The following is a 15,000-nucleotide window of genomic DNA, read 5'->3' on the forward strand; positions in this document are numbered from 1 at the left end:
AATAATAATAATAATAATATTAATAAATTATCATATAGATATTAAATGCTGTTCAGCCTTTCTTGTTCTTTGTATTTACTATTATTATTATTATTATTATTATTATTATTATTATTATTATTATTATTATTATTATTATTATCATAATAATGACAATAACAATAATAATAGTTATGAATTATCATCATAAATATTAATTAGTAATAAGAGATAGTATTGCAAACATATCTTTTAAAATCATCAAATAAGATATATTTCACAAAATAAAAAGCCTTAAGCGAAAAGAGAAGAAAACAGATAAACTAGAATGAAAATAATCAAGGAATCCTACCAATATTGCATACCATCCCAAAGTAATTTGAATAATTTCTCTTCTCTTTTTCTTCATCTCTTTTCAAGAATCCCTTCAGGAGAAGAAGGGCGTCTCCCGTATCCTTTCCTTTAAATCCTGCCGGGGATGAACACTGAGATCAAGGCCGTAAGTTTAAAAAAATATATACGCTGGGGATAAGAGTCAATAAAAACATCATCTAGAATTATGTGACCTCAGTGCACCTTTGTCTGGTCAAAAAAGACGTCTCATTTACCACGCTCATGAAATTATTTTTTTACCCTCTCTCTCTCTCTCTCTCTCTCCTCTCTCTCTCTCTCTCTCTCTCTCTCTTATTTACTAATGGAGAAGAAATTTCATTCGAAATTATGGTCGCATATCACAAAGAATAATGCAAAGCATCTTTCCGTTGACCTCCAAGGGTGGGACGTCATTTTACGGAACGAATAAATCTAGGAGAACTTTATGAGCACAAAAACATTAATGCAGCAAATCAAATGAACTTTCATGCAGGCTTTTTCTTATGTCTGATTTTAAAGTTATTTTCATTATACATTATAGTGATTATCATTCATTCAAGATCTCTCATAAATCTGATTTTAAAGTAATTTTTTATTTTGCATTATAATGATTATCATTCATTCATGATCTTTCGTATATCTGATTTTAAGTCATTTTTATTAGGCATCACAATGATTTTCATTCATTTGCAATTTTTCGAATATCTGATTTTATAAGTAATTGTTTATTATACATTATAATGATTTTCATTATCATCATAATTATTTGTGGTTGTTGCTGTTAGAAAATAAGAAAAGCTTTGCATAGAAAGCACTGAAATTCAAATGGATATGTATTTATGGATGTATGTATGTATGTAAGTATGCCACGGCACTTTCGGTAACGCGTAAAGCTGGCAAGGATATACTTCCACGTTCGAATCTCGGAGTGGACAAGAGGAACAGATCAGCAAGTTTCAAAAAATTGAGAACGCCTCTGTACATGTTAGCTACCTAGTTGTTATCCGACCATTGCGAATTTAGCATTTAATGAAAATTACCCAGGAGAACGACTATGGCCCAAGAGCATCTCCTTTATGTAATGAAGAGCAAGTATCTGGCTATATACGGTATATAATTATATATTTCTTTCCCGTCACGCTGAGCTCTCCCTGTCCCACGGGTAGGGTAAGAGGGAGTAGCCATACTCATGTGAGAGGGTTGCGTGTATGTGCTTATCTATCTAAATATTTAGTGGTTATCTTTACTGGTCGCGTACACTAGCAGGCTATATATGTATGTATGTATGTATGTACAGTATGCATGTATATTTGTATGTTTATATATATATATATATATATATAGATATAGATATATATATATATATATATATATATGTATATATATAATATACATATATATACAGTATATATATATATATATATATAAATTGTTTATAAATATGTGTGGTACGTGTGGGAGTTTTCGGTAACGTACGGGTATGTGTCATTATGTCTAATAATACCCGAATGTGTTTCTTTGACATAAGTCCATACAAACGCAAATACGGAGGCATTTCGTCATAAATACTACTAAAGTAAAAAATTTCCTTCCCACGGCGCAGCGCCATAAAGCCCCAATTAGCGCACCATTCAATATACGTGAGTCTCTAATGAAGCAAATTTGGCCAGTCATTACCTATCTCGAAGTAAAGTCAAACAGCTACTGTGCTTCCATCACGACCAATCACGACGAAGCACTCATAAGAGCCAACGTCCCACGAATATCAATAGGGAAGTCGACTTTACAAACAAAGGATAAGGTCTTCGTACTCAAACAAAACATTTTTTTTTCCTCAAAAGAGTTTTCACTGAAAAAGACAGGCTGAGAGGATAAAATATACCATGCGGATAAACATACATATTGAAAGCGTCCCACCCAAGGCGTAAAAAGGATAGTATAGTATTATATTTTACATATTTTTATCATCCGTCTTCTTCCATTTTACTGGGTGACACAGATGGGTGTATATTAATATATACTGTATATATATATATATATATATATATAAATGTGTGTATACAAACATTTATATATGTGTGTGTATATATATACACACATTTATATATATATATATATATATATTTAGAATGTATATACACACACAGATATACACCTATATATACACACACGCACACACATACATATATATATATTCATATATAAATATATATATATATGCATATATATATATAAGTATAATATATATATATATATATATACACAAGTATATATATAAATATATATATAAACATATATATATATATATATATATATATGTATATATATGTGTGTATGTGTGTGTACAAATCGTGTGTCGAAATAAGAATCTACAAGAACATACACTACACATGAGGTAAGAAGGAAGTTTGGAAGTTAAAAGAATAATTGATACAATAACACTTACCGTAGGAGGAACTAATTTATAATGTAAAACATATTCAAATGCAATGTTGCACGTTACACAAAGTTTAAATAATTGCCATGAAATAAACTGGACGCATTAAACATAGAATACATTAAGAAAATAATTCAAATATACCCATGCTATACGATTTTTATTACAAATACACTAACATATTCTTAATGTAATATGAACTTTAGCACATTCGACTAAATGTATTCTGTTCAACTCCATGTAGCTTTCAGTCATGGACACTGGTCTCGGGTGAGTGGTTACGCTAAACATAAAGGAAGGAGAGAGAGAGAGAGAGAGAGAGAGAGAGAGAGAGAGAGAGAACCAATATGGTCAGAAAACCAGTCTAGATTGTTAGACAAGCAATCGACAGACTATTTACATAATAAGAGAAAAACTTGCTTATCTAAACTCCTGGAATTTCCAGCCAATTTATGGTTTATCTATTTTATAAAGAAAAAAAATTAAATACTGTGCAACAGTTTATTTTGCATATTAATCAAAGTCAAGTTTGCATAGGCAGACTAAAAATAAAAGATGTTCGATGAGATACTAGAATTCTTAAAAGCTAGATTGGATATAGATGTGAATGTACAGAGTTACAAAGGTCACAATATAATCAACAAGCAAAATTGGTTGAATATTAGTTCAGAGAATTAAAACACATAAAAGTCAAATCAATTAATCATCACCCGGAGACTCGTATTAGATGATTAAAATACTTTTAAATTGAAAAAAAAATTAATTAATAAATGGATTAATAAATCAATAGATATAGAAGAAAAGTATCAACAATAATAATGATATGTACAAAATCACTCATAGACATTTAATGCTATTGCATCTCAATGATTAATGAAAATGAAGTATTATTATTATTATTATTATTATTATTATTATTATTATTATTATTATTATTATTATTATTATTATAAAATAATAATAATAATAATAATAATAATAAAAAGAAGATCAAAAGAAAAGGTGTCTTATAAAACTAACTTGCATAAAAGAGGGTCGGGTCTCATACCAAAATAATAATAATAATAATAATAATAATAATAATAATAATAATAATAACAATAATAATAATAATAATAATAATAATAATAGTAATAAAGAGCAATAATAACAATAATAATAATAATAATAATAATAATAATAATAATGATAATAGCAATAATAATAATAATAATAATAATAATGATAATAATAGCAATAATAATGATAATAATATGATATTAATAATAATAATAATAATAATAATAATAATAGCAATAATAATGATAATAATAATAATAATAATAAATGAACAAATAACATATATATAACAGTGAATTCTGAAAAAAAAGGAATAACAAGAGAAGATCATCGAACCGACCCTAACTATAACCAACCGAACAAGATATAGATTTTACCGAACACCCAAAATTCTCTCTCATCCCTCGCCATAAATTTGCAAGCGAATTACAAGCCTTCGCGATCTCTTTCGCCCACCCCGTGAAAATCCGAAAACGATTTTAAAGCTGCATTGAAGAAATATTGAGATTTTCACAGCGGATTTTATGAGCCTCTATTGCAAAAGTCATACGTATTATACTCTCTCTCTCTCTCTCTCTCTCTCTCTCTCTCTCTCTCTCTGAATATATATACTGTGCATATATTGTATGTATGAGTATATAAGTGTATATATACATATATATATATATATATATATACAAAGATCATAGATATTCATATATTCATATATATATATATATATATATACATATATATAGTTATATACGTAAACATATATAAATATATAGATTGCGTATATATATATATATATATATATACATATATATAATATATATATATACATATATATACATAAATTTTTACCCTTAAAGGAGAGAGCATTAAAAAATTTCTGTCTTCAGTATCTCAAGAAGTTCTCATGGATGAATTTGGTAATCCCACAGCCTTTTTCTTGACTGTAGCTGTACTAGCATTTGGAATTTGCTATGCATGTAGAAGATAGCCAGGATTGAACGCAGTCTCAAAGATTCGCAACTTCAGTTCTGTAAAATACAGCTATGTCAGCATGTTTTTATGTCTGAACTCATTGGCTGGTAGCGCAGTGTTCCAGTAGGTTCTATCAACCTGATAAGATAATGAACATTTGCTCACAGAGAGGAATTTCTATATATATATATATATATATATATATACAGATATACACGTACATATGCATATATAATATAGAGATCAAGGTCTATAGACCTTGATAGAGATAATGTCTATATATGGTACATATATATATATATATATATATATAATTATAAACATATATATATGTGTGTGCGTATAGATGCAAATATATATGATTTTGTGTATAATATATACATCCATCCATATATATATATATATATATATAATGTATAATGCGTTTTTGTGTATATACAGTATACAGGTATATACAGTTTTATGAATATATTTGTGTACTTAATAAAAGAAATCCCGTTGATCTCTCTCTCTCTCTCTCTCTCTCTCTCTCTCTCTCTCTCTCTCTTAAAAGCGGATTAGTTTTATATTACATTTCGTGTTGAAGGAGGAGAAGGAGTGGCTTGCGGAAAGTAAGCATTATGCAAAACAGGCTGAAACAATCCAAGTATTTTTCTGTCAGGTACCAAGACTAAGTCAAAGTGAGAGAGAGAGAGAGAGAGAGAGAGAGAGAGTGTGTGTGTATACCAAAAAGGAAGAGGGAACCAGGGTACTGCTGCTCCACACACACACACATATATATACAGGTATATATATATATATATATATACATATATATATATATATATATATACACACAATTATATTATCTAACATGCATGTGTATATACACAGTATGTATATGTGCACGTATGTAAGTTTGTGTATATACGTATATCTAAGTGTGCGTTTGTGTGTATATATACACACAATAGGGTACTGTATGTCTATGTGAAAGCCATAATGTTCATCACCATCATCTTCCCCTACGCCTATTGACGTAAAGTAACTCGAAAGACACAATACAGAAATAAATTTGTTATGACAATAGTATCTCCAGCTTTAGTCATAACAGGCCATTGTACATGAAAAGATAAAACTGTAAATTAAGAAATAATGACCAAATTTACGGAAAAATACCGAAGGGAAAGTCGTAAAAAGCGATAGGACCTTAAATGTTTAATGGCCTGCTCGTGAATGGCAAGGGCAAGGTACAGTAACCACTCCCTAGCAGGACAATGACCTGTAGACTGACCATATACATATATGATTAGCGCCAAAGCCCCTCTCCATCCAAGCTAGGACCAAGGAGGGCCAGACAAGTAGCTTAAGATGATTCAGAGGGTAGAATTATAGGCTCCCAAAAGCCTTCATCTCTAGTTCACAAGGATGGTGAGATTGCAGACTCTACAAGAAACCATCGAGCATGAACGGGTCTCGAACCCTCGTTCAGTACATCGTCATGCAGAGAGGTTTCCAATAGAACGTGCGAGTAAAGGGAAACGGAATTAGAAAAGGAATTCCAAAACCTAAAATAGAATGTTTTAAGAGGAATAACGTACGACAAAATACGAAGATCCAAGTCCCCGTGATTCGATGCGATGGAAAGGAATAAAATAATTTTACAGATGAAGGAAGAAAGGAAAGGAACAAAAGGACAATGCAAGAAATAATAATAAAAGAGATCGTAGTACATTAGCAGTAGTGGTCGTATCATTAATAGTATATTGAGAAAAATTCCATTGCACTATATTTGAGTTAGAATTTATGAAAGAAACCCGGATAAATAGGATTAATTATATTTGAAAAAGGAGAAAATTACAAAAAAAAAAAGGATAAGATGTGATCAATCAAACAAAAATGTATAAGCAAAGAAGTATTCCATTAATCATAAGCAGGAGAAAATATAAATTATAAAGAATCAAAATGCATAATAAACGAAAGGCAAGTTTACGAAAACATGAGAAAACTGCAAGAAGTAAGAATGGAATACAAATGACAGTAATGTACATTTTATATATTGTTTATATATTCTCAACTGTATTAGCCTTCAGAAGGTGTCACTCTTCAGGTTCTTAGCGAGTAACCTTCCACACCCTGCTGGACTGAGTAAGCTCTTAGATCAACAAGAGAATAATAAGTTTAAAAGGAACCTGTTATTGCTTAGCCTCGCAGGAAATCAGACCCAGATCCTCTTACCAGTGAGTTGCGCGTTGGAAATCTCGACTTTGAGTGTCTATTTTATACATATATGTAGGTATAAACTGTATTATGTGGCTGAGTTGCTAAGTCAATGAAACCTCAATTTCTTGGGGCCAGGTTTGATTCCCCTGCCACACCACAAGCCATTATCTTTGAGTTGATTCCCCCTTAGGTCTCCGATTCCGAGGTAGAGAGAATATAAATATTAGGAGCAGTATAATATATGGCTTATATGAATGTGTGTGTGTGTGTACAGATGGACACGCGTATTCCCGGTACGTCTCATCGAAGGAAAAGCACCCTGCCACACCCGGTACTGAGTGGAAAAGTCTAGTGTATAGACCAGTCGACCACTGATGTCATCTCTCCCTCCCTACACTATCTGTTTGGTTATTCGCCGGGCAGTAAAGATGTGATCATGTGGAAAGGGTGTACAATTGTATGTATGTATTTACGTAACATGAGAGATTAGTGTCTTCATCTAATGAAACTTGATACCGCAGGCTATTCGGTCACAAAAACGAGCATAAATACATGACGATAGACAGCATCTTGGCAAGTGCCACTCATTAAGCTGGATAAATAAGTATTTCCACATCATCTCTCCATAAACAAAACCTTATCTTTCCCCTTAATTCATTGATAAGATTCTATTTCTCTTTCAAAACATGCACTTTGCATGCTAATTACCCTCCAATACATACATACATATGTATACGTTCTTGTGTCTATCACAGTACTTGCTATAATAATCACAGATATGACACTAGATGAAAGTTAAGATAAAATGACAATGTAATCGTGTATATAAGACATGCAGAGAGAGAGAGAGAGAGAGAGAGAGAGAGAGAAGAGAGAGAGAGGAGAAGAGAGAGAGGAGAGAGACCCATTTTATTAAAGAGAGAGAGAGAGAGAGAGACCCATTTTATTTCTATTATACTCCGAAAAATTGAAGTGGAAGATACTTTGAAGACACTAATTGATTAATCTTAAAAGAACAATGTATACATAAAGGGTGAACAAATAACAAATATAAAAAAGAAAGAGACGAGAGAGAGAGAGAGAGAGAGAGGAGAGAGAGAGAGGAGAGATGAGAGAGAGAGAGAGAGAGAGAGAGCACATCCTCTTCCATTATACTCGAAAAACTGAAGCCGAAGACACTTTGAAGACACTAATTGATTACTCTTAAAAGACGATTAAACATAAACGGAGAACAAATAAACCTAGAGAGAGAGAGAGAGAGAGAGAGAGAGAGAGAGAGAGAGAGAGAGAGAGAGAGAGAGAGAGAGAGAGAGAGAGGGCAGTCAATTTGTCTTTCTTTCGTATCTCGAAAGAATCAAAGTTCCCCATTCAAAATACCCCAATTCGGGCCAGCCCACCATTGAGTTACTTCCTTATTATCATTGTGGGGGCCTATGAAAATATTGACCCAATCTCCCCTGCCCTTAAAAACACCCGTGGGAAGAGATCTTCGGCCGTCTGACAAGATATCTATTCAAAGGTATCTCGACCTTTATGGCTCTAAGGGAAGATTCTTTTGGTATCTAAAAAATCTCAGTAATGATCTATATGTGTTATAGCCTATCATTAAGGGTAAATAATATAATAATAATAATAATAATAATAATAATAATAATGATAATTATAATTATTATTATTTATTATTATTATTATTATTATTAAGCTGATCTATTACTAATTTCATTATCATTCATTACGTTCGTAGCTATAAAGGCCATTGAGTTTAATGAACAATTCTCCAAGGATCTGAATGAAGACAAAAATTAATTTATAAAAAGAAAAATAATAGCAAATACATCATTCATTTTACAAACAAATGAATTATTTATAAAATGTTATGCATATAGATATAAGATATTAACACAGGTATTAAAGCCTTTCTTATCCTTGTAGACATAAATATCAGTATTATCAATCTTTTATATCAAGACTCCGTATATTTTTATACTATAATATACAAAAGCAAACAATCTTCTTCTATCAAGACTGCAGTATATTTTATACTATAACATACAAAAGCAAAGAATCTTTTCTATCAAGACGCCTGTATATTTTATACTAGAACATACAAAAGCAAACAATCTTTTCTATCAAGACTCCAGTATATTTTATACCATAACATACAAAAGCAAACAATCTTTCCTATCAAGACTCCTATATATTTTATACTATATCATACAAAAGCAAACAACGGAAGATTAAATCCCAAGACACACAAAATATCTTTTCCGAAACAAACCTTTGCCATATTAGCACAGAACCCCAGAGGCTGCCCACCGGGTATTGTTAAACCAGCGCGAAGAAAACACGAATCTTGTGGTCAGGTATATACGTCACCGTGACAAAGGCTCTTTCACGCGGGGTGGCCCATCCCCAAAAGGCTAAGGCGATCGATTATGGTTTCCAAAGCATTACACAAGCACATGCTCTCGCCTAAAACGTTCAAGGAACTTGATATACGGATTTGAAAAGCATTTTCTATGATGCATCCACGACTCGATAAAAACAAACTTCAAAAGTTCAAACTTGCAGAAAATGTTTTTATGTTGAACAGGCTGACATAAGTGTCTTTTAATAGTTTATTTAAGAAAGATCTATTTCAATACTGTTACTGTTCTTAAAATATTCTATTTTAATTTTTCATTACTTGTCTTGACGTTTATTTGTTTCCTTATTTCTTTTTCTCACCGGGCTATTTTTTCCTGTTGGAGACCTTATGGGCTTAGAGCATCCTGCTTTTTAAACTAGCTTAGGTAATAATAATAATAATAATAATAATAATAATAATAATAATAATAATAATTACCATAAGCTTATGTATTCTTATTTCTACATATAACATTAGAGCAAAAAGAAAACATTACACATACAAAATACAAATTATACAAACTTTAAACTATGCTTGTTTTTCCCCAAAAAGAGAAAGAGGCATTGATAGCACTAAGCAAAGAGCCTATAAGCAAAAGACGCCTGTAGTCTCACGTGGCTATGACTGAGTCTCATGTAGAATCTTTTTCCACCCGGGGGTGGTCAAGGCAAAAGAGGAACAGGGCGCGCGCGCGCGCGGAGAAAACTTCGATTACTTGACACTTATCTGATGGTTACGGACACCTTTGTGAACACTTGAGGCGTCCTGTAACAAGTCCTCCTCCCCCTCAACCCACCACCCATGACGCCCACCCTTACACGCCCTCCCCCATAGAACCCAAGTAAAAACCTTGTCTTGAACTCTAATCTTGGCCACTAAAATATTACTGGGTTACTTGTCAGGGAATGATTGTCCACAAACTACCCCCCTTCAAGATGACTCTAGATAAGCAAGATGGCGAATGAGGGGAAGGATATAAAAGGGGTGATGGCACTTGAAGGGGAAGTCTTGTGCAAAGGGAAGAAGAAGAAGAAGAAGAAGAAGAAGAAGAAGAAGAGAAGAAAGAAGAAGAAGAAGAGGCTTGATCAAGATCATCCATCCGTATCAAAATCAATGTGAAATAAACTGATAAATAAATAAACTAACTGAAAAAATTATAACTAAAATGAAATAAATTCAATGTGAATAAATAAAATAATTAACTGAAATATACCTAAATTAAAATTATTGTCAGTATAATGAATAAGCAAAACATTTTCACAAACAATAAAGACCATATTAATCTTTTCATTAAAGACAGCAACGTTGCTAGATTTTGGAGTAACGATGAATAAAATCACAGTATGATATACTATTGAGACTCAACACTTGCCCGTTTTGATTTTGGGGAAAATCTTGTTGGATTTAAACATGATTTAACTTCGGGTGTTGGCTAATTGAATTATATTATAAAGCTCTTTCTCATGACATAAATTTCGTTTTAAAACTTATGAAAAACTTATCAATTTCGAAAAAGAGAGCAATTTAAAACAGCAATTTCGATAAAAAAAATTCAAAAAAGAGCATTTTGAAAAATCAGAGCAATTTCAAGCGACTTGGCTGTAACCTATTTCTTATAATGAATTAATTTACCTAATATTTAGCTATAGATTTTTTATTATATATATATATATATATATATATGTGTGTGTGTATGTATAATTATATATATGTATATATATATATATAAATATATATATATATATATATATATGGTATGTCACATTATCATAACATGTAGTCTTTTAAGCGTATAGCATTCCAAACCACTGTTCATTTTACTTACATTAAAATAAATTTCTATATGGTTTCATGCATAATATAAAATCTTCCCATTATTTTTAATCTTTATGAAAGTGGTCAGATAAATAAGGTTAAGATAAAGATATTTAATAGTCGAGCCTCTATCTTGGAGTTATTAATTAACCAGTACTACTATTCGTACTAATCGATTCCCGACATTCTCTCTCTCTCTCTCTCTCTCTCTCTCTCTCTCTCTCTCTCTCTCTCTCTCTCTCTCTCTCTCTCTCTCTCAATATTAGTATTTCAACCTCAGTGTCCGATATGAGAATATATTTTCTTAGGATTTTAGAACTCACTCTCTCTCTCTCTCTCTCTCTCTCTCTCTCTCTCTCTCTCAACTTTTAATATTAGTATTTCAACCTCAGTGTCCGATATGGGAATATATTTTCTAATGACTATAGAACTCTCTCTCTCTCTCTCTCTCTCTCTCTCTCTCTCTCTCTCTCTCTCTCTCTCTCTCTCTCTCTCAAAACACCTTTGCTTTGCATAATCCTATAGCACACCATAAACCCACATAAAAGGAACTCTTATCTCTTGATCAGCGCTTCTAATTACCAGTTTTACTATGGAACCCCTCCGGAGGATAAATGGCGTCAGATTAGGTGCAAGATTGAGCACCTATACTGCCCCTCCCGGTCCAGCCAAGCAGAGCAGGGCAGAGCAGAGCTGGTCGGAACTACCGCAGTCATTTTTTCAACACATCTGATAAAAAAGACCGCTGGGTACAACCTGCCGTAAAATACCTGCCCGTATATACATATGGGACCGCATGAAGACTTACGGCTCGAGATCAGGTTGACAGGGCATTGCCCAGGCTAGAGGGGGGTGGTGGGGCCAGGGAGTATACCCAACAGAGAATTTAGGGTCTTCGTCGTAACCCCAGACAACCCTAAGTGCCCTTTGACTATATATTTGCTCAGGGGTGAAAAGGCATTTGTTGGATTTGTTCGGACTTACATGACAAGCTTGCGTCCTTCGAGTTAAGCCCCACTCTTTTAATTTAACTATATGGACACCAAACACCCACTCTGTAAGTCCTTTATCATATTGAATTTTATTCATGAACTTAAACTTTGTTTCAGTTGAGAAACTGAAATTTTATATATATATATATATATATATGTATGTATATATATATGTTTGTATATATATATATATATATATATACATATATAATTTCAGTTTCTCAACTGAAACTTAATTCAAGTTACTGAATAAAACATATTACGAAAATCTTCAAAATTCTTACTTTTCTTCAAGAACTCTGATGATTGCGTAAGCATCTAAGATCCTCCATTCCCCAGACAGCTTTTTGTTCTTTTTAATTGACCACTTTTTCTCCATGTTCAGGTAAGAAATTAATTGATTAGTACAGACAGGGAATAAATTTTCCCTGCTAATTATGGAACGACGCGTTAACACCGGATATTTTATTGAAAATTAAGTATTTCGGGTCCAAAATAGCTGGATATATTAGGGATGAATATGATCACCATATACGGAATTTGTTGCAAAATAATTTATAATTTACTGAAAATCAAGTATTTCGAATCCAAACTAGTTGGATATATTGCGGAAAAATATGATCCCAAAATACAGAATTTGTTGCAATATTCATTTATAATTTATTGAAAATCAAGTATTTCGAATCCAAACAAGTTGGATAAAGCCCAGCAAAAAAAAATAAGATCCCCCCAAATAATTTGTTGCTAAAAATTGTATATTTTATTGAAAATCAATTATATAGAATCCAAACTAGTTGGATATATTGGGGAAGAGTATGATCCCCAAATACAGAATGTATTGCAAAAAAAAAATCACGCTATCTTTCCTCTTCTTCCTTCCTTTCTGCTACTTCCTCTATCTCCTCCTGCTATCTCCTTCCCCGAAAACTCACACCCATTCATTACCCTCCACCACCTCACCTTCCTCCGCCTCACCTCTGTAAAACTCTAGATGCCTTAAAAGTGACCGAGCACAGGCGAAATCCCTCCTTAAAACGCCAACCTCCACAACAAACCCTGTCCACAAAACGGCCGCAAACACCCTCACCTTTAACAATGGCACCCCAATCGATGCCCTTACCTTACCACCAACAGTAATATACCTTCCACCATTCGGTGATGACCTATCGAATACCCAGAGAAGAAAATAATGCTTACTCGATGTCTTTTAGACCCGGTTGTAATTTTAATTATCCATTGTTCCGAAGCGTAAAGTTCCCAAGGGCACAGAGGTACATAATGATATGGCCCTATCAGTTTGGTGGAAAACGCGAAACGAGGTCATTTTGAGGTCACTGCGGTCACAACAAATGACCCCCATGAGACGCCCTGACGAGTGTTCTGTCGGGCACCGAGAGCGATGCCCAAAAAAGGGGTTACAGCCGACACACCGCAGGGGGTTGCCCGGGCAGCAATGCCACGCCGAATGACCGCAATCTCGTGGGGCTTTCAATACCCTTCGAGAGCACTCATTTGATCCCATTGTCCTTTCTAAAAACACTCCCCCTTTCGACGATCCTTCCCCCCCCCCCCCCCCCCTCCCCTCCTATGATGGCGACTTGTAAAACTCCGTCGTTGTATGAGAAAGATCGTAAAGAAATATAAACAGATCTCGGGCAAAAGGAAAGTTGTAAAAGACAAACATTAAAAGGAGCATCAAGGGTCATTTTGTTCACGGAGGATCTTCTGAATACAACGTGTAAAATGCCTCCTTCAACACTTGCAACAAAAAGATGAGAGACACGTAAAATACAGTTTTGGGACACATGGCGTAAGTAAGGGCTGGTTCGGAAGTCTCTCTCTCTCTCTCTCTCTCTCTCTCTCTCTCTCCCTCCAGTAGCGTTCAATATGTAAATCAGACAAGAAGGAAACATGAAGATTTAGTATGTTTCTGTTGACCCAAACAGTGAATTACACACCAGGTGTTGGCTCAACTGTTGAAGGTCGCAGTTGTGGCGTATATGAAACCGACAGGCGAGAGCAATCACCAAATGTAAACAATGGGGTCTTAACCAGGTTTTTCCTAATGAGGTGAAACTTCATAAAATGTGCTCTCTCTCTCTCTCTCTCTCTCTCTCTCTCTCTCTCTCTCTCTCTCTCTCAGATGAATTCCAAATCATAATAAGTTAGGAAAATCAAAAAGATTATTCCCGAAAACATTCAGTTTTTCCTTAAAACAAATGAGAAAGAGTAATTCGAAAATTGTGAAGTTCCGTCCTACGTTATTATTATTCACGGAGTTTTTTTAGTGTATATAACAGAATAGGTCCCTAGAGATTACAGGGGAAGGAAGAAAAGAAGAATTGGTGAGCTACCAAAAATTTTCGAATATAAACTGGCATAGAAACACCATAAACAGACGGGAGTGGAAGGGCATGTCCGAGTCCTTTGTCCTACAGTGGACTAGCAACGGCTGATGATAATGATGATGATAACAAAAGTATATATAATAACGCGTGCCCCCGTAGGTGTGCGCGTATGATATATATTTGCTTTAATTTTGATCTACCTATATATTTAACTATTTGTATATTTAGTCATGTAGGTGGGTATGTATATATCTACTCTATGAATCCATACTAAAATAAACAAGGTATACATTTCCTTTTAAGTTCACGAAAAAAAAACCATAGAATAACGTAACACGAAAAAAGCCAACTGAATTAAACATAGTCATAAATAACCTAACATATCAAAGTCTAATTAAAGAAATCCAAGAAGACAAAGAGATT

At 33.3% G+C, this 15,000-nt stretch overlaps 1 protein-coding gene across 1 annotated transcript in view; it reads right to left on the reverse strand.

The window, feature by feature from the left end:
• LOC137641628 (extracellular matrix organizing protein FRAS1-like) overlaps nucleotides 1–15,000 on the reverse strand; it is a 344,509-nt gene that overhangs the window by 265,744 nt on the left and 63,765 nt on the right. The gene's annotated exons all lie outside the window — the stretch shown is intronic.

Source organism: Palaemon carinicauda, chromosome 5 (assembly GCF_036898095.1).
Source record: "Palaemon carinicauda isolate YSFRI2023 chromosome 5, ASM3689809v2, whole genome shotgun sequence".
In the NCBI taxonomy this organism is placed as follows: domain Eukaryota; kingdom Metazoa; phylum Arthropoda; class Malacostraca; order Decapoda; family Palaemonidae; genus Palaemon; species Palaemon carinicauda.